This window comes from Lasioglossum baleicum, chromosome 3, assembly GCF_051020765.1.
Source record: "Lasioglossum baleicum chromosome 3, iyLasBale1, whole genome shotgun sequence".
In the NCBI taxonomy this organism is placed as follows: domain Eukaryota; kingdom Metazoa; phylum Arthropoda; class Insecta; order Hymenoptera; family Halictidae; genus Lasioglossum; species Lasioglossum baleicum.
Window position 1 is genome coordinate 2,595,775 of NC_134931.1, and position 20,118 is coordinate 2,615,892.

Genomic DNA, 20,118 nt, shown 5'->3' on the forward strand with positions numbered 1-20,118 from the left:
GTGCGAGCCAGAAAATCTATGTTCGCATTCTGATAGCGGCGCGCGCGCCAGTGCTCGTTCCATTTTTTTCAATTTTTTCTTGTTTTCGTGTCGTGTATCCGTTCGCGAATCACCAAGCTGCGGAAAATCTGCCTGTGTGAAGCTGTCTCGCGATCTTCTCCGTTAACAAGAAAAACTGCCGTTGATTATACCTCGAGACCAGCGTGGAATTACGCGCATTATGTCATCCCGTATTTTTACAGAATCCGCTCCGAAGCATTTTCTATTTAAAAATGTCGAGGAACGAGCGCTAATGAAATGCGTTTTCGGCATCGAACCGAGAAACCGTAAATAGACTACGACTCCGTAGTCTAACGGGAGAAGATGATAGGCCGGCGTCTCGGAAGAACAACGAGCGATACGCATTATTGCTTGACCCCCGAACGCACGTTTCGCTCCCACGTGGTTATTAGCACGTTCACTGGCTGTAGAACTAACAGCTTCTGCTCGTCGGAGAACAATGAGTTTTTAATGAGGAATGAGGAACAGTTTGCTTCCAGACTGGCGTAGATTAGCTAAAGACAGTTACAGACTAACAGTTCTCCGCGATGTACAGCGCGTCGCAAGATTTTCAGCAGCGGCTTGAAAATTACTAATTTTTATAATCATCGGAAAATGTCGGAGAGATTCTACCGGTAAAATAAATCGCAGCGCAAGAGGTTAAGCTACATTGGGACGGGCGACCGCTTGGGAATACCAACGCGTAACGTCGGCGGAAAATTCTTTTTCTCATGCGAGCAATTTTTTTTCGCCCACGAGATCACGGATCAAAAAACATTCGCTAACCGATGGAGATGTTCTTGCTCCAGCGAGCAATGTTTTCTCGCTCTATCTCTTCCGTTTCTTCAGCCTATTTGCCGGCGAGAGGGAAATCCAGAGTCACGGTGAAAACAACACGGCTAAGGAGCCGAACGGGGTTACGCGACTCCCCAACACCTGCTCGAGGTGTTTACACCTGCGCACGTCACCTGTACGCGTGGTCGCGTGCAAAAACCCGCGGCCGCTGCGTTCCGATAACCGATAACGTCGCAATCGTAGTTGCGGTTGCGTAGTTGCGGAACGCAAAACATCCTGGCGGTGCTGTTCTCCAGCGAAAGTCTTCGTGTACACCCCAATCGAGGCGTCATGGATCGATCTCGCTTCTTGTCGCGTACTCTTTCGATTCTTATTCTTGAATTTCTGGAAATATGCAATTCTTCAGCGAAAGTCTTCGTGCGCACCCCAATCGAGTTGTCATGTATCGATCCCGCTTCATGCGGCATACTCTTTCGATTCTTATTCATTAACTTTTTGGGAATATCATTCTCCAGCAAATCGTGGATGAATCTCGCTACTTTTTGCGAGTTACTCTTTCGATTCTCATTCTTGAATTTCTGGAAATATTCAATTCTCTAACGAAAGTCTTCGTGTGCACCCCAATCGAGTTGTCATGTATCGATCTCGCTTCTTGCGGCGCGGCGTACTTTTTCGATTCTTATTCATTAACTTTTTGGGAATATGTTTGCCCGCAATTTACGTTCACGAAGCCTCGGGGAACAGTTTATCACGGACCCGCCACCACGAACCGTTTTAAAGCAGAACATTTTTATCTGGCGAAGTATCCTTTAACTTGTGTAAAATATACGAAAAGTTCCCAAGAGTTTCATCGAATAGCGGCTGGAGAAAAAAATTGCCACAGTTTGAAGCCGGGCAGCGGTGGCTATCGATCATTTTGCAGCGGGAAGCAGCATGCACGGATCCAGTGGTGCAACGAAATGGTTGATCGAATCGGTCGGGGGTGCGTTCGACGAACGGCCGGGTTCTTCGTCGAGTGTTTGTTTGATTTCGGCTCAACGATACGATCTCTCCTCGTTGGCCGGTGTTTAGAAAGCGATTCGTGAATTCCCCTTCATTTTCTCCGCGATTGTAATTTGCTCCGGAGAGCTCCCTCTTTCTCCTGTTCTTGCTGTTCCTGCTGTTCCGCTACCCTGTGCGCCTCCCTGTCGAATATCCGAGCGCTAGAAACGTAATTTCTATTTAAATATCACTCGAATCCGAGCGAATTCCTGGCTTCGACGGACCTCACTGGGTCAGCCCTAACGAACGTCCATTAACGCGGACTCTTTCCCCCGGAGAGAAACACCGAGCAAACGGACACTGTTCAACGATTGATATCTAATCCGCGGTAATCGTTTGCGAATTACCCGCTCGGTGATCCTAATCGGCCAGCTGATGGGGAAACTGGTCAGTGAACTTTGATTTCAACCCCTTGCTCTGCAATTTATGTTATAAGAAACAAAAAGTTCGTATCTATTCAAGTAACTAAACATCGACGACGAAAAAACAGCAAGTGCAATCGGCTTAAAGCTTTCCTTGAACCATGTTATTTTAGCTAAAAAATTTTCCGATCGAACCGCTAGCAACAGAGTAATCCAAGCTGATCACGCTTCGTGACTCGAAGAACGTGACTCTGTAGAATGGAATTATTCTAGGTCGGAAGAAATGTTTAATTTTTCAGTTGAAACAGCTCCGAGCGCAAAGGGTATTATTAAAAAAAGAACTGAATGTCTACGCAGCTCCTGTTCCTCGCGATCGACGTGCACAATTTTTATTTTGCATAACGATGCGCAGTCTCTTGTAATTTTTCCCAAGTTGAATTCTGATTCGTTATCTCGACGATTTTCGAGGCGTGTGATAATTTCGTCTACCGGTGCAGAGTCCGAAGTGAATCGCAGCATCGCGCGCTGCGTTCTCGAGAGGATCGTTCGAAAAAACGGCTCGTTTAGCAGGTGGGGAAGCGGGATTAGAGCGATTTGGCTGGCCGGATGGTACGAACTACGAACAACGCAGAGGGAAACGTTGCTTTTGTTTCTGGAGATAACTCTCGGGCTGGTTCGAAGCTACTCGCGATGCTATCCGCGGCGGTGATTACATACTGGCCAGATATCTCGATGGGTGTTTGTCGGATAAACGCGACCGCGTTTTGTTGGCCTTGTTCGATGCCGCGCGCGGCTCCATACTGGTATACCGGTGCACACGGACGCGAGGAAGAAGCATCGACGAGATCGCGGACACGAATGCAATGTGCACTGGCCCGCTCGGCCACGCTCTGCTTGTCCTTGCGAACGCGACTCATTACGATGCATCTCTCTGCCTGTCTCTCTCTTTCTCTCGTTCTCGTTCCCTTCTATCGTCCCTCTCGATCTCCCTCTATCACAGCACGGATCGTTTTCTTCTTTTCAGTCTTTCAGCAGCGTGCCCGTCCCCCTCTTCCGATCGCGAGCACGATTAAAATAACTCGTGTCGTCGACTGGTAATCTTATTGTACCGGTTTTTCTTTCGTTGCCGGGGATCGACGTTCGTCCGCGAATTATTGCCGAATGACGAATACTATTTGCATAAACAGCTCTCGTACTCCGAGCAACGGCCAGCTCTACCGGGCTGTTTAACCCTTGCGATGCTCGTGCTGTTTGCTTCGACTATATCAGTGTTTGTACTCTGCTCGCTGGGAAAAAATCAGGCCAACTATAGGATTCTTGGGTTAGTTGTAAAGTTCTTGAATTAACTGTAACGATCCTCGAGTGGTTATAGGGACCTAGGGCTGGGGCTACAAGGTCGCCGAGCCGGATATTATTTCGTTATCTCTGGACAATGTTCCAAATTCAACCACAAGGCACTCGAGTATCGAATACGCGCAGTCTGAATGCCCGGTATGAATTTTTATTGATGCGCAGTTTGATTCGCACAGTGCCTCGTTTGTCGAGCGAAGGTCCTTGAGTACAGCACAGGATCGTGAGCATCGGCGTGGATCTAGCACGAACGCAAATATCCACGAGGTGTAGAGGATTCTCGTAACCCGAGACCGCCCACATCCTTTCGTCGATGCACTACCGGTTCTCACGTGGCCGAGAGAAAGGATTCGGAGGGGTTGTTCCGCGACGCATAACTTCACCGCCGCCATTTCCGAGCGGCGTCGCTCTTAAGCACGATACGCAACCACCACTCGTTTCCGTTACCAATCGGAGAGACCCTTCGCCAAAGAATACAGGGTGGTCCACCCAAAAGTAGCCACCCAAATATCTCCTTTATTGGTGATAGTTAGACTGCGGGTTTTATGCATTTACGACAAAAATGAACAGCCGCAATTTTAATTTATATTAGTTTCATCCTGTTATCAGTATTAAAAGAAGTAATTCATTTTTATTTGGTTCCAGGATTTTGTAATTGATGAAGAAAATTTTTATTTTGCATAAAGATCCGCAGTCTAGTGATGACATAACAAATGTTTTTAGTCCAATGTAAATGGTATCTTTTTTCTTTTTTTCTCGAGCTCATTTCTTCCAAGGAGTTTTCAAGGTCATCGATATTTTCTTTCTTGTAAATGTATTCAGTTTCCTTGCATATGTCGGTTGACATTGAAACGATGACTTCCGTCGAAAGGTCATTACCATCAGTCATCGATCGTTGTAGACAATGCATATCTGTGGAAGGAAATCATTTTAAAACGTTCAGACTTAGGTATTAACGTAGGTTGTATTAAACAGGCTTAAGGTTACGCAAATCACAGATTGGTAGAATTTTACTCATATCGAGCTAACAAAGAAAAAAGGGAAATACTTATCTCGGAAATCGTGACTGGGAAACGGTGAAAGCAAAGGCTGTGCAAAAGCTGCGGCGGGAAAAGGTGCCACCGTTGTCAACCTAGAAACCCGGGGAATCGCTGATTTGAAAAAAAGTAGACCGACAGTCGCAGAGTGATTCGGGTTTCGTCACGATTCCCTGGAGCCGTGCTGGTCGCATCCACGAACTGGAGCACCGTCCTCTCGGCGATCACGAATCGCGGTTTCGAGGTTCACCGCAAATTCGATCTCGGCCAGATATCGTTTTTCACGAGCGTTCGCGCGCGACAAACGCGGGGAGCACCGCACCGGTTGTGAAAGACTCTGGACGGATGAATTTGACGAGGCGGCTTGACATCCTGTAAGAGACACCCGTGAAAGAGTGGTCGGTTTACTCGGCAGAGACACCTTTCGCGCTAAAAACTCTCCCTTTGGTGATCCGAGTTCGTCGTTGATCAGCGACAGGCTCGGGGCGATTCCTGCATCACCTAAAAGTTTAGCATTCGAGAACCTTATCCTTCTCCGGCGTAGAATACTTGGAAGAGGCGTGGTTTCCTTGCATTTTACGGATGGAGTGCTCCGAAAGGCGTGGCTTTGTTGCCTGGGGGCCTGGATTTCTTTCATTTAGTGTTTAGAGCATCCTGAATGGGCGTATCTTCTTTGCACGCTACAAATATAGTGCCTTGAAGACGTAGCTTCATTGGTCCTTTTCATAGAACATTTTTATAGAAGACCTTGAGGGGTGCGGCATCGTTGCTTTTTGTGGGTGGACTCCTCTAAAGGGCGTGATCTCGAGGCTCCTTATGCAGACAGTGTCCTAAGAGGCGTGGCTTCAACGGACCTAAGATCGTAGATTCATTAGCCTATATAGAATCCCTTGAGTGCGCGTGGTTTCGTTACCTCCTACGAACACACTACCTCGAGGGCGTGGTTTCGCTGCTCCGAATTTGAACAGTGCCACAGTCGCGCCCCACAGGGCATTCCGACCCGATATACGATCTCGTGCTCCTCCGGAGAGGAAGTTTGAATAAACTCCATCCCGACAGGATCCGAAGTCAAACGGTCGGGGAAAGTTTGAAGCCGTACCGAAAATATTCACGAGCCCGCGCGACTCGTTGCATAGACAGAGAGAGCGGGGGTGGCATTCATTAAAAGAACTCGGAAGTTTCTTTTTCCCCGGCGACACGGTCTTCCGGCTGATTTTGTCTCCGTCCGGAGACTAAGCGGATCGCGCGTTGTTCCTCTTCCCGGAACTTGGCGAACAACTCGGACGAATTTCCCCGGAGAACCGATGCTCTCGCTTCTAAACTAGGAGGGCCTATGCGGAAGCTGGCTGCGTTCGAGAATCGAACGGCTGTCGGCGGCTTCCTAATGCAACCAAACGACACCGTCTCTCGTTCGCTATTTATTTGATTTTATTCTATTCCGTCTCGTTTCTTTTCTCCTCCTCTCTGTTCTCTTTTTTCTGCCGGAGCAATCGGGCTCGGCTAGGCTCTCCTCCGCGCGCACAGTCCCTTATAAATTCTGACGCGTACGCGATCGTTAAGCCGTAAGAAGAAACGGGTTTTGTTGGCCCGTAGGAGGAAGCCTGCCAGAGGCTTCCATTAGCGTTGTAAGACTACGGCTCAGGGCCGTATTACGCAAGAGACGGTCCGACGAACTCGAACCAAAACCGTGTTCGTTGCTCGTTGCTCTCTCTTTCTCTCTCTCCCTGTTTCTCTGCTCGTTTCTCCTTCGAGCACCGATCCCCTTTTTCCTCCGCACGTTCCTGCCGGGCCTGTCCCGACTGATACGCAACACAATACGATTTAAGGGGTCACCCCGTCGCGCGTCGCGTCGCGTCCAACCGCTCTGCTGTTTGGTACCGCTACTCTGCTGCCAGAGCTGGTCGACTGGTTCCCCCTTTTCACGCGAGCAATCGAGAGAAGGCGAGACCAGCTCAGCCCAGGGAATCTATTATTCGACGAGAACAGCAATTTCGTTGATTAGGGTCCGCTTTCTCTCTCTCTCTGTGTCTTCGGCGAAAGAAATATCTGCTCGTCCGCTTATTATACCTACACTATTCTCATACGCCGAGAGAAATAAGCGATCTTACGTCCGAGAAGCGTCAGATGAATTTCGTTTGCTTCTTCGCCAGACTGAATCCTCCGTTCAGATGATTACCAAAGGGCTTGGAAAATTGTTGTGTCTGCATTGTTCCAGCCTGATGGTATATTAACACTTTGAGGGCCTGCTCAACAGCTTAAAAAATGCCATAAGATAAAAATAGTTAATTTTCTACGTCATAACAAAGATTGCAACGTTCAGTACAATCGCGCAAAAACAAGCCTGGTCAAATAATCCTAACAAAGATTGCAACGTTCAACATAATAACGCAAAAATTCATTTACAAGCCTGGTAAAATAATTCTGTCTCCCATTTCTGGAAGAAGTGGTGCTAAAAAGTGTTGAGGACAAAATTGCAGAGAAGAAGAAGAAGATCATCAGTATAATTGGAAAAGCGTATCCGATTTCTGTTAAGTCGCGAAATAGGACGCAGCTTCCCGGATAGCGACAAATCTAGCCGGTGATTCGAGAAATTCCACGGAGTGTTTACGTAACAGTTAGCGTGTAACCTGTTTAAAGAGGGCCTCGCTGGGAGCACGTTCCCTTCGCGTAACAATTTTTCACGCGGAGTTCAACGAGCCAGAGTTCCGATAATAAGAGAATTTCCGCAGGCACCGGGTGCTCGAGCGTCTCGTCGTCGTCGTCGTCGTCGTTCCGGATTGCATTAGACGTATTCGTGGATCTCGTCGTTGGGTCACGTATTCCATAAGGCGGTTCTCGATGGTCGCGGACGATTCCCGGAACACGTCCTCGCCGGTCTATTTTAACCCAGTTCTTTCCGGGTGAAGCATCCGGGACGCGATCGTCTCCACGAAGCTGTCTTTGCTGCGCTTCCGTGCTCGCAAATCAATGAACCTTACGACTGGATTGTGGATCTCTATGCTAAATAAAAATCTTTCAGGTCTTTAACCCCTTGTCGTTTTTTAACGAGTCGGACTCGTGATGAAGATTTTAACGAAGTCCTGTTGCCTTTCTTTTTAGACGAAATGAAATTTGATTCGTTTGTAGTCAATATTTAAAGCATTATAATAAATGTAGCCATAACTTTTTGGAGGATAAAGACGTTTTAATCACTGTAACTGTAAAGAGAATGGCAAGGCGTTAAAATTGAAAATCAGCAGTTGAGAATTGCACAATAAATTGTTCGAAAGCGACAGCAATTTCAATCCTAATTCAACAAATTTTTAAGACTAATGGAATGTAACAATTTTTTCTGGAAATTCTTATTAAAAGAAAATGATTGAGCTCCTTTTAAATACAGTTCAGTCGTTAAATAGCCTACTAAAAAGCCCACACTCGTGTTAACATACAAGACAAGTAATATCTGAGATTAATTACCCGTTCAATTCTGTTTAGTAGATCGTAACTCAACACATCAGTGTCAATTCTCAAGTCAACAAATTTTAATCTACCAGTTCGAAAATGTCGAATTAGCTTCATCAGGGTTGTCACCGGCTTGAAATGTTAAAATATGTGGACCGCATGCGAGGAGTTAGTTCATTGCGCTCGAACGGAGCGCTATATCTTCCCGCATTTTTCGCCTCGTTCTATCAATTTATCTTGAAACGGTGTCTGAACGGCGGCTCGACGCCGTAAATCACGCGTCCCTTAAGCGCGCCGTGGAATGAATCGATTCAGACACAATTTTTATTCGTACTTTATTGTAGAAAATCAGCCGGTTAACTGGTTAAACTCGCTGGTGTAGCAGAGTCGCGGAGGTAGTCAGGCGATTGTATAAGACACCGAGGCCTGTAAATCCATCGATAGTTATCGAATCAATAAATTACAGCATGATCGCGCGTGTAGTTGGGTCAGCTGTCCGGAAACTTTTTAGCTCGGCTCGAAGTTTGAAGGGAAACGGACGTTGTCGACTAACAACGAGCTGTCCCTGGGCAAGATCAACAGCGACACCGATACGGTTTCCACTTGGGAAAAGAAAGGGAAACAGGATGGAGCGCGTGGGTTACAGATAAGAGAAGACCGTCGAGAGAGCATTGGCCTCGGGAGAGCATGATTTCAGCCTTCGCGTATACCGGAAACATGTGGACACAGGTGCCTCGAAAGCGGTAGACACCGTAGCAACTATCGATCGTTTTGGAACTACGGCGTGTTGCCGGTGTTTCGAGGTCGTCGTCCTTTCCAGTTATACGGGAGTCGATAATGCGCGGGCTTTCCCGCGAATTTTTCTACCACGAAAGGCGCCTGCCGCGCGCCTGATAACCGGCCGAACATCGCGCGAGTGGAATTACGTGTTTTAATATAAAATCGCCTGATAAGACAGCGAGCCGTTTCCGTAGTGCCGTAGTCAATCGTTATCCGGAAAGAATATGAACATACGCATACGAATCGGCGTATTTAAAATTTCGCGTGCCTGCGGGCAAACACGAAGAGATGAGAAAGAATTCGAGTTTATACAATTCAATGGAGTTCGTAACTCGTTGGCTTGCACGCTATGAGCGGACGAATATAGCTTCACATTCTGGATCATCAGCAATTCCGATAGCAGCGAGCGGAACAAACTGAAACAAAGGAGACGCCGAGTGGACTGCACTTTTAAAAATTGTCTGCAAGTCGCAGTAGTCGTTTAGAAACTTCTTTAACTAATGTTTGTTGAAACCGCATAAAATCTGTCCTCTCCTTGCTTAGAGTTTCGAGAACATTTCGTATGCGACGAGTTCACAGATATCGACTGTCGTCTGACAGTTCGATCCGTGCGGATCATCAGCGATTCCGACGCGAGCAGGTGAATCCCACGGGAACAAAGCAGCGAGAAGAGAAGCAAGGATGAGATAACCGAGGACACAAAGGGTTAAAGGAACCCGGTGGAGGCCGAAATGGGTTTACCCGGGGCCGGGGAATTGAAGGAGCGGGTTAAAGCGATGCTCGGAGGGTTCGAGAGAGGTCGCGATACGTTTAACTTGTTTCTCGCATTGTTCTCCGGGGACCCTTTATCCACGAGCGAGAGGGATAAAGAGGGGGGCGAGCCTTTTGCACGCGCGTGCCCACGAAAAAGCACACGCGTCGAGTACTCGGTAAACACGGAGGCCGCGACGAGAGGACGAGGGAGGGAAAAACGGCGAAGGGGTCGGCAGACAGGATGGAATGTGGGCGTGCAGCGTGTTGCATCGCGTTGCATTGCATTGCACCGTGCACTGCGCGAGTCGTGCACCCGTGTCCGGGAAACGGAGTCGCTGATATACGCGCTCCTCATTTTTGTTTCCATCGCTTTCGCTCGCGACCGACAGAGCTCTTTTCGCTCGCTCTGCTATCTCGCGTTTTTCCTTAACGCGATTGTGTTCGCCCCCTCGCGGCTCGTCTTCCGCCCATTGTCTGACGACGACGAGTGGCGCCATTAATTGTGGCCCAGTTACGTCACGCACCTGGCATCCCCGCGCGATTAACACACGCGGACGGTGCGCTCGCGTCTTGGCCAACGCGATTACCTGCATCGTGCATGGTGCCCAGTCTGCACCATCGACAACGACGACGACGACGAGGCTCGATCTTCGCTGCACTTTCACTGCAACGATCCGACCAGCCGCCTTCGAATAGTCGTCCAACGCGAACACTGCCGAACAATTAATCGGAGAAACACCGAGGATCGAAGCGATTGTCGGATACTTCCAGTTGCAGACTGGAGATCTCAATTGTTCTATTGGGTTGGAACGAAAGTTCGTAGCGTTTGTAGATTAAAATTGAAAGCTAAAATTCAGATACTTATTCATAGAGATTTATCCAATAACATATTTTCCATTCTGTTCTATTACTTTGTGCCATTTTCGAGGTAACTTCTCGTGTTATTGAATAATCATATGAATAAATACCTTAATTTCATCTTCGATTCTTAATTTGAAAACGCTACAAACTTTCTTTCCAACCGAATATAAACGTCGACGTAGAATATATCTCACTTATGAAATTATCAAATTTCCATGGATATAGTACAGATATCTTTAATCTTTCAGAACATATTTTTGGAAGTAAATTCGACTAGGCTCCAGAAAATGATATTACGGATGCCTCCATCAACTCTAAACTGCTCCTGCCACTACAGATATGAACCAGCTAAAAAAAAACTTGACGTAACTGCCCTGGAGCAGTTCAATTAGGGGTTCAATTAGAACTAGTCATTGTCCTTGTCGGGGTGTGATATATACCGTATTAAATTAAAAGAGAGATCCACAGTCTGTACATAACAATGCAAACTCTGCATTCTATTGCGCAACAGAAACGTAGTTGTAACCCGGCTCATCGAGTAGATTCACCCTGTACATACAGGTGTCCATTTCATAAACTTTCGGATACCATAAACGCGTGCAGATAATCGTTGCGCTTATCGAAACGGGATTGTCTCCCCGTTACTCGAGATAAGGACGTTCCAGAGGAAAGTCCGGTGCTTCGGTATCGTTGATACGAGAGTGATAAAGGACGACTGTAGGAAGTCCCGGGGTCGAAAAACGCTCGCAGCTCTTGCTGTGGAGCAGGAAGCTCTGCAAGGACATCGTAGAGCCAGCTCGCTGGAATGTCGTCCTTCAAGATAGCCGGGAGGGTGTTCCTCTCTCCCTCTCGGTCGGGTCGCGGTTGTATGTTGTATGCAGCACGGTAAACGTCCTTCTGCACGGGGGCCGAAGATAGCTGCGGCGAGTCAACGCAGATTAATGACTTCCTTATGGTATTTACGCTGTTGCGCGGATCGTCGCGCACGTGCGGCTTACGCCCCGCGAGAGACTAAGAGGATCGGGAACGATCGGAATTTCGAGCGAGACGTCGCCGAGAGCTGTCTTCGCGATAGAGACACCTCTCGTAGGCTGCCCGACTCTTCCACGCCGCGACGTGATTCCTAAGCTCTCGGATTCTTGATCATCTGACTCGATGCAGACATTCAGCTGGAAATCGTTTGTAGATTAAAAAGGAAAGTGGGAGCACGGACGATGATTCCTACGACGCGCCGTGACTAATAAGGGTACGACAAACCACGGTCGGCTCGGTAGCCGGTGAATCACCCGAGCCAAATAAACTGCTATCGCGAACAACTCGATAAATTAATTAGTAGACTGCGGATGTTTATGCAATCTGCAATTTTTCCAGAAACTCAAATTATTTTCCGTGGTATATAGCAGGCTTTTTAGATCTGAGATACATTAAAATCGTACTGGTATGCCGTGAAGAAGGAAATTATGGGGTTCCCTCGAGAAATAAACCTTTTTCTGCTTTATAACTTGAAGTTTATTGAGTAGGCCACACCAACAGATTGTTCACAAGAAATCGCGCTTACAGAAAGTATACGTCCTTACAAAATAACTGACGGCTCGGGAGTGAGTCCCGCTCAATGAGAGGGTTCCTTATATGGATTCTCTATGAGGACCTTTGGTCTACACTCAAATGTGTCACCGGACATGTAACTCTGCCGTTCTTAGTCCAGCCAAACATTTGAGTCAGCTTTGGTGTAAAAGGGCGAAGATAATGTTAGTTTGGAATCTTATCGGGAAGGATGATACCGCATAACAGTACTAAATTCTGTCGTATTCGAAAAGTTTTCCATTAATTAGAGACGAATCTTGATGTAACTTCGCGAAGAAAAATCGCGAGTTATTCTGCCTAGCCTCATTTTGAAGGGAAAAGGTTCTATTTTTATTTCCCCAAGTCGTTCTTTTTGTAAAAATGTTTTGATACCAGAGATACTAGAGGAAAGTAGAGATTGTCTTTTATCAAAAAGTTTAATCTTAACTCCTTCTACGGACTTTAAAAAATTATTTGAAGCTTTCCCTTCGCAACGAGCTTAAAAAATGCAATGTTGAAGACCACAGAGACGGTGGTATTATCAGATATCAATGATTGGACCAGCTTGCGAGGCATTTCGACCGTAATCCTGTCTTGCTGAATTAACTGGTACGTCCGACGTTCCGTTGACGTCGGTGTCCCGGCTGACGGACCGATCGAGCGCGATCCTTATCGTCGAATTGTTGTTGTAACATCGGCCGATTCCTTCCCGCGATCGACTGACACTCGGCTGACACATGGCTGACAGAACCGGGGGACAATAGTACACGGCAGTTTATTGAAATTGCGGATGGATCGATTCAGCCTCGATGACGAGACCGCGAAGGAGCGCCGAGCTATGTCTGGGACTTCGTTGATTGGTTCCCAACTTGGATTGCTTTCACCCTTTGGGAGCGGAGAGGCATTTCCTCGCGGCATATGTTACAGCGAGTCGTGTCTCTCGGTGACTCGTGCTTACACACACACAGAGAGAGAGAGAGAGAGGCTCACAGATGAATTATAAAACAGTCTCGGTTGCACCGTACGAAATTTACAATGACTAGCGGAAGCTTTCGCAAAATTACTCCCCTGTTCCCATCGCGGAGGCGTATTTTGGTCCGGAGAACCAGGCTGCCTGTGAATTCTGCATTTCGGGCAAGATGGAACAATCTTGCGCAACTTGAACACGGCCTTTGGTTTTTTAATTTCGGACTGGTTTACGAGAAGCCGTAAACTGCTTCGCAGTCGGGGAACTTGTTTCATCGAGTCGTTTAACGCCGGGTATAACGAGCTTCATTAAGCGCAGCATGTAAAAAAGAACGGTCCGTAATATTGAAAAAGTTCCTTTATGCGTTATCCGATGGAAGAGATCGGCACCGAGGCAAACGAGGATGCTGGGAGGCAAAGTGTCCAGCAGGGCTGGCTCGACGAGACAATACAAGTCGCGACGAGAGTCCACAGAATCCGGGTAACAGAAACTCCGTAGAAGTTTCGAGCAATTCGATCCCCGGCGGTCGGCATAAATCTAATCCACGGAAATCTCCAGCGAGCATCGACTAGCCTAAGCTTTTCGTGGCGAGGCGAGGCGAACGCGCCGGTAACTGTCGCCGGTTAGCTTCGAGCCGAACAAGAGGAAGATGAACGGCTACTCGTGTCGAGGCAATCGTTATCGTTCCCGGCTGAAGCCGTATCGGTTCCGTACACGGCGAAGATAAAGGGGCCAACGTAAACGCGGATTTGCGCTTGGGTTACGGAACGCCGAGTACAAGAGAGAAAGAGATAGAAGCGAGGAGAGAGGAGTGGAGAGGAGAGACAAACCGGCAGTTCTACCATGGAGAACCGTAATGATCGCGGCTCGTGTAGGGTGGATACGTCGAGAGGACGATAGCGAAACACGTATTATCCAATCGTCGGGAGTGCTCACGGATGGCGTTTATGGCGACCCTAAGTCGTGACCGATCCTTTGGTGGGAATCCGCCCTGAGATCGACTCTCATACGCCTCGAGAAGGAGTTTCCACTTCTTTCCATCTCTCTCTCTCTCTCGCTCTTGATTTCTCTGTTTCTCTTACATCGAGCGATCTGTTCCTTTCTCTACGGCCGTTCTTCTTCCAGCGAGCTTTCTCGCGTCGCGTCCCGTCGATCCGTCGCGCCTCTCCCTTTCTCTCGGCCCGATATATTATACCAGCGCGCTCACCCGCTCCTCCTGTTGCCGTTGTCTCCGTTTCGCGCAATCTTTCCCGCTTGCCGATACCGGAACGCGAATCTCGGCCGATCCTCTCGTCGCGTGCACCAACGAATCGGCCGCGTTCCCATTGGTTCGATCAGTGGATCCTGACCGCCACGATGCTAACAGTTCCTCTCCTCTTTCTTGACCCGCCTAAACAATTAGGGATTCAGAAGACATTAACGTACTGCTCTCATACGGTCGTTGAGTCAGTTCTGATCCAAACATACTCAGTTTAATCCTTTGCAATCAACGATCACATTAGCTCCGGGAAATCTGTGTAAATCAGAGATCGAAGATTCCAACAGCGTTCCCGAGGTTCCGTGCGAAGCCGTTGCTCGCCCGGGGATTCTAATTCCATTCTCTGGACAGAGTGTGAAAGCGGGGAATTTATCAGTGGGCGTGGTGTCTTCCATCGGAACCATTAGGCAGATAAGTGAGAAACTGAAAAGTGGAAAGCTAAGTCGAGAGAGAGAGAGAGGCTAGTTCATTCGTTGTCCTGGTCGACTGGTCGAAGATCGAGACCGAGATCAAGGTGTTCCCGTCGAGCGTCGCGTAGGCCAAATCTAGTGAGAGGGTAGGCGGACGGACTAGGATCAACCACCTCCGTCGGGCTTAGATCACGACTAAACTGTACCCTTTTTTTCTTTAAAGACCTGGGAAAAAATACATTTACGTACACCCAGAAGGGGTAGTGTGGGACACAGGTGGTCGGTGTCCTCAATACCCACTGAAAAAACCACATATCCAGGACTGACAGCCCTTTTCTCGCTCTCTAATGTCCTTGAGGACAGTCAGGGCCCCGCTTTTTGCATTTCTCCCGACTGCCTCTTATCCCGGACTCACTTTCACTCCTGTTATTTTCTTAAAAGACTTCACTGTACCCTGAAAACGAAATCGGCGGCAACGTCGTCGTCATCGCGTAGCTTCCGCGAGTTTCAAGCGAGCGTGCACTTGACAACCGTGTCGAGTTGGTAGATAGATCGCGATCCAGAAACAGGGGACCTCGGTGACGCGTCTTCCGGCTTCGAGGTTCTCGCGGGAAGCGACAACGTGGCACGGAAAAACTTATCGACAGCCGGGTGCTTTAGCCGATAACCGTCCGACAGCGGTTCAACGAAGCGTCTAGGCTCTTTCCGGCGACGATCGAGGATCGAGTGGTCTCGGACACGAAAACCAAAGACTCCGACGTTAGACACCGGAGACGAGAACACAAGGATACGGTGAACCGTGTGTTTGCTCGACCGTATACTTTTTCACGGTGCAGCTTGACCCACGAGCTATTTCGAGAGAAGGTATCCGAAAGCCGAAAGGGCAGTCCCCGGCGACGAGTACGTCTGGACTTCGAGGAAGCCGTGAGAGACAGGGAATGGAACGCTCAGGCCCGTTCCGAAATTCCACGGGGAATTGGCGCAACGCGGCGACGTCTCGTCGCGAAAACGTGCCACTAAGGCCAGCGACGCGAATAGAAAATTCCGAGCGCGGCACCGTGCTCGCGGGGACCACCTTCGTCAGGCACGAGATGAGTTATCTAGGTTAGTTTTCACGCCGCACAGTGGGGTATATGCCCAATCTCAGCGGCCACAGCCAGTTCAAAATTCGCTCAATATTGAAACTGCTGTAACTTTGCTAAAATTTATCCAAATTTGATGAAAAAACAACCATTTTAAAGCTTAAGATTTCTACTTTTTGTACTGTGTCCCATTTTCTGCGTGGGTGGAGCCATAGAGGAGATTTCAAGGTCACCTTGATTTTTTTAAACAGAATGTCCTTTTTTTATACCATAGATCGATAGAGTATCAAATTCTGAGTATAAAAGCGTTAACCTTCGTATGTCCTAAACGTAATAGTTAACGAGATATTATGAAAAGAAGAAAGAAAATTATTTCGATAATATCTCGTTAACTATTAGGTTTAGGACATACGAAGGTCAACACTTTTATACTCAGAATTTGATACTCTATCGATCTACGGTATAAAAAAGGACATTCTGTTTAAAAAAATCAAGGTGACCTTGAAATCTCCTCTATGCCTCCACCCACGCAGAAAATGTTTATACCACAACATGTCCCCCTCTGTTCCGGGAAAATTTTGTTCATAACATTTTTTCATATTATTACAAATAATGACAATATTCAAAGCGGACATAGTTATTGCTCCACCCTGTATATTATTTAAATTTCATGTGTATACTGTGTTCGTATTTTAGTGTATATTGTGTGTTTATTATTATTATTTAATATTTACTTAAGTAAATACGAAAATATAGCGAATGCGAACATGCAGGATGTGAGAAATGCTGCGATTTTCGCGCGCCCGCACGATGGCCATTTTTTCGTAAATCAACTATAAAACACGAAAGCAGACGAAAGCAGAAACAATTTTTCTTGCATCTTAATCAGAAGACTTCAAAGAATACAATGGTACAGAAATGAGCACCGGGACGCACAAGGAAGTATAACGAAATCATTACCAAAGTCTTAGAATCATCAAGAAAGTGACTCATCGTTGGTTATCTTTAAGTATTAATAATTAAAAACATGTATATGGTACAAAAGTGAATTTCTCTTAAAAGTATACCCTATACTTAGCTAAAAAAACTTCTACCAAACAAAAATCTGTTAGTGTATGTAAATAAGGTAACAATTACTAACAGGTGAATTCGTTGAGAAATGAAAGCGGGTTAGCGGAACTTCAACTTCCGACAAATGTCAGTGCTTAATGGATACATGAATGGGAAAATGAACGATGGGAGATTGTTCCTCAGACATTTAACTAACTCAAACCACAAAAATTTTACAATTTATCTAAAATTTTTTACATTGAATTATGACCGCTGAAATCGGGCAAATACTCCACTGTGCGCCGCGTAGAAATCCATCGCCATTCAACATCCGAGATCACTTCGGAACTCTCCTAAAGGTACTTGTCCATCTGAGAGTGAAACAATTCAGTCAAATTCGTCAGTGTACATACACGGTATTCAGAGTGCCAGTGGAGAGCTGCACGAAAAACTCTCGGAGAGCAAACAGGAAGTTGGAACTCGCAAATGGACACGTTCAATTTTTCCCTCGGCGAGCAACTATCAGCTATGCCAATGGCGTTCGTATAACTGAGAGTCTTCTTCTAGTTAGTTTTCTCTGCCACATTGCGTACATATATTTATACATTATACAGTTAGGAGCAAAACTGATCACACACACTTTAAATCAGAATAACTGTTTTATGAATGGACTTCAATTTCTCCGTAAGGCTAGATGAATTAGTTTAGTAAGTGACGTCTAAAGAATATGTTGAAAAAATCCATTTGGTCGGAATTGTGAAAAACAATAGTAAACATTGATTTTTACGACTTTTTTAGCTGGGCCAATAACGAAAATTTAAAGGATGTGTTTGGTCAGCTTGTATAAATTATATACGCTCCGAAAATTTCATTCAAGTTGGTTAATTGGTTTACGAGTTATATGCGATCAAGAGTGGTGAAAAATTTTAATTTTACGAGATTTTCTGCCTTTTTACCACTTTTCATCGTTTATAAATCGCAAACCAATTGCAATGAAATTTTCGGAGCGAATATAATTTATACAAGTTGACCAAACACATCTTTGAAATTTTCGTTATTGGCCCAGTTAAGAAAGTAGTAAAAATAAATTTTTACTATTGTTTTTCACAATTCCGATCAAATGCATTTTTCCAAAATATTTTTTAGACGTCACTTACTAAACTAATTCTTCTAGCCTTGCAGAGAAATTGAAGTCGTTTGGTCCATTCATAAAACAGTTATTTTGATTTAAAGCGTGTGTGATCAGTTTTGCTCCTAACTGTACACTGTACATAAATCGAAAATACATAAGTCTAATCATGTGCAATGAAATTATTCTAGGTCGGAAGAAATGTTTAATTTTCAAGTTAAAATAGCTCCGACTACAAAGGTTAAACTCATAAATATAATCGTTCATATTGAACGTCGTCCATTCAATATAAAAATAGTTAAAAGATCAAATAATATGGAGCAAAAATTATATAGATGAGTTAAATATCAATAACTTATTCTTAACTTTTAAGACTGGATTGGTCACTCAGTGTCACCATTAAAAATTGCTGTCCCATTATTCACGATATTGTTTACATTCTTAAATATGTCGGTATCTAATCAATTACTACACATTTATGTATTGTATGATGCATTGTATCAATTTCATATCCACAAAATGAAAAAAACATACAATGAAATTAGTCTGTGACGGAAGAAATGTTTAATTTACAAATTAAAATAGCTTTGTTTATATTTGTTTCCGTCGGAAAAAGTCCGTTTTCAATATAAAATCGCAATTGAAACGAGTTTTCGGGAAATCATATTTAGATGACGGCGGTGGTATTTTATTGGTCGATGGCTCGATGGTTGATATTGGTTGTCGATGGCGAGAATAATAACAGCAGAGGCGTTATGGACCTTGTCAGACAGGCTGGACGCTGAACAGCCGAACAGCTGTTTCCTTGTCCCAGTAAAGGGCTTTCGTCCTAGTAATCCTGATCGCGTTACCTGCAGCATTAGTGGGCAGAGAGGCGGCGACCGCGGGTGGAGGGGGTCCGCATCGACGAGAGCAATTAACGTGGCAATTAGTCGAGCGAGGGACCGAGGCGTTTGTGGCAATTAATTCGAAATTGAACGCGTCGACGGCACAGGAAGTCAACGTCGATGGTCGTTTCGACCCTGGACTGTGGCGCGCATCCGTCGTCCCAACGCCTCCGAAAGATCGGTTTTTCCGCGTTTCAAATATTTCTCCAGGCATTCGTGCCAACTGGCCCATAATTTCCTCGTGAAATTCCCGGAATTATCGCGAGACGTACCTCGGAAACGACTTTCCTTCTAATTTAGTCAATTAACGGCGCGCCGTAGATCGTTACACGTCTTCATTGAAATTAACGCAGTATAATTGTCTTTTCTCAAAGAAAAGAAGAAAACGAGAGTTTATTGGAATTTTCGATTTCGTGAAAAATTACGATCGACCACGATAACATTAGAAAGTCAATCAACGATTTAACGAACACGTCTGTTATTATTGAAAACTTGAGAATTTCACCGACCATCGTGTATAATGCAGTTACGATGCTTCTATCGCGAGCATTGCTCGTTCGGTACGAGGTCTGCAATTATTCGTTATTTTTTGAGAAAATGTCTAGATTTCCGACCGAATCATTAATTCCACGTTATTCTACTTTCCCGGGTATCCTTCGTTACTTTTTCCGGTCAGTAGACATCGAAGCATCGGGTAGATACCTCGATGCATCCTCGTCTCTATACATTGCTACCTCGCTCGCATCGAGTGCTCGATTCAGGAGCAAACAGCGTTTGCTTCTCTGTTCCAATGCGTTTCCAAGAGAACAATTCCACGAAGAAAATTAATTCTGCTCGAGGGTTTTGCTTGAACCCCGCGTCTGTTATTCTACTAATTCGACTCTGCCGTATAAATTCTGTATCAATTATCTTCGCAATCGAGACGTCTCCACCTGAATGCGCTCTGCTTCCGACGTTGCCCTGCTTGAACATTGTTTAATCCTTGTCCGTCCCTCATTTCACGAACTGAATCTGCTCCTCGGTGTCAAATTGACAGTGATAAAAGATCGATAAAATAACAAGGTAAACGGTTATTTTCAATGTTCTTTGATTCTAATTGAAATTTTATTCAAATTCACCTACAAATAACAGAACAGTACAACTTGTTTCGGGAAAACTGTGTCAAATTGATACCAGGTAAACTAACGTTTTAATATTAACGATCTAATTAATTAAACAAGCTTAAACATTCATGATATTGTTAAACAACGTACCGTTGCAGTTGGGAAACTCTAGAATTATTTTACGCAAGAACGGTAAAGTAGTTAATCTGA

The 20,118-nt window shown here is 45.7% G+C and overlaps 1 protein-coding gene across 2 annotated transcripts in view; it reads left to right on the plus strand.

Annotated features, from left to right (window-relative positions):
- The window catches only part of LOC143206990 (uncharacterized), a 138,704-nt gene that overhangs the window by 19,727 nt on the left and 98,859 nt on the right, over positions 1-20,118 (plus strand). The gene's annotated exons all lie outside the window — the stretch shown is intronic.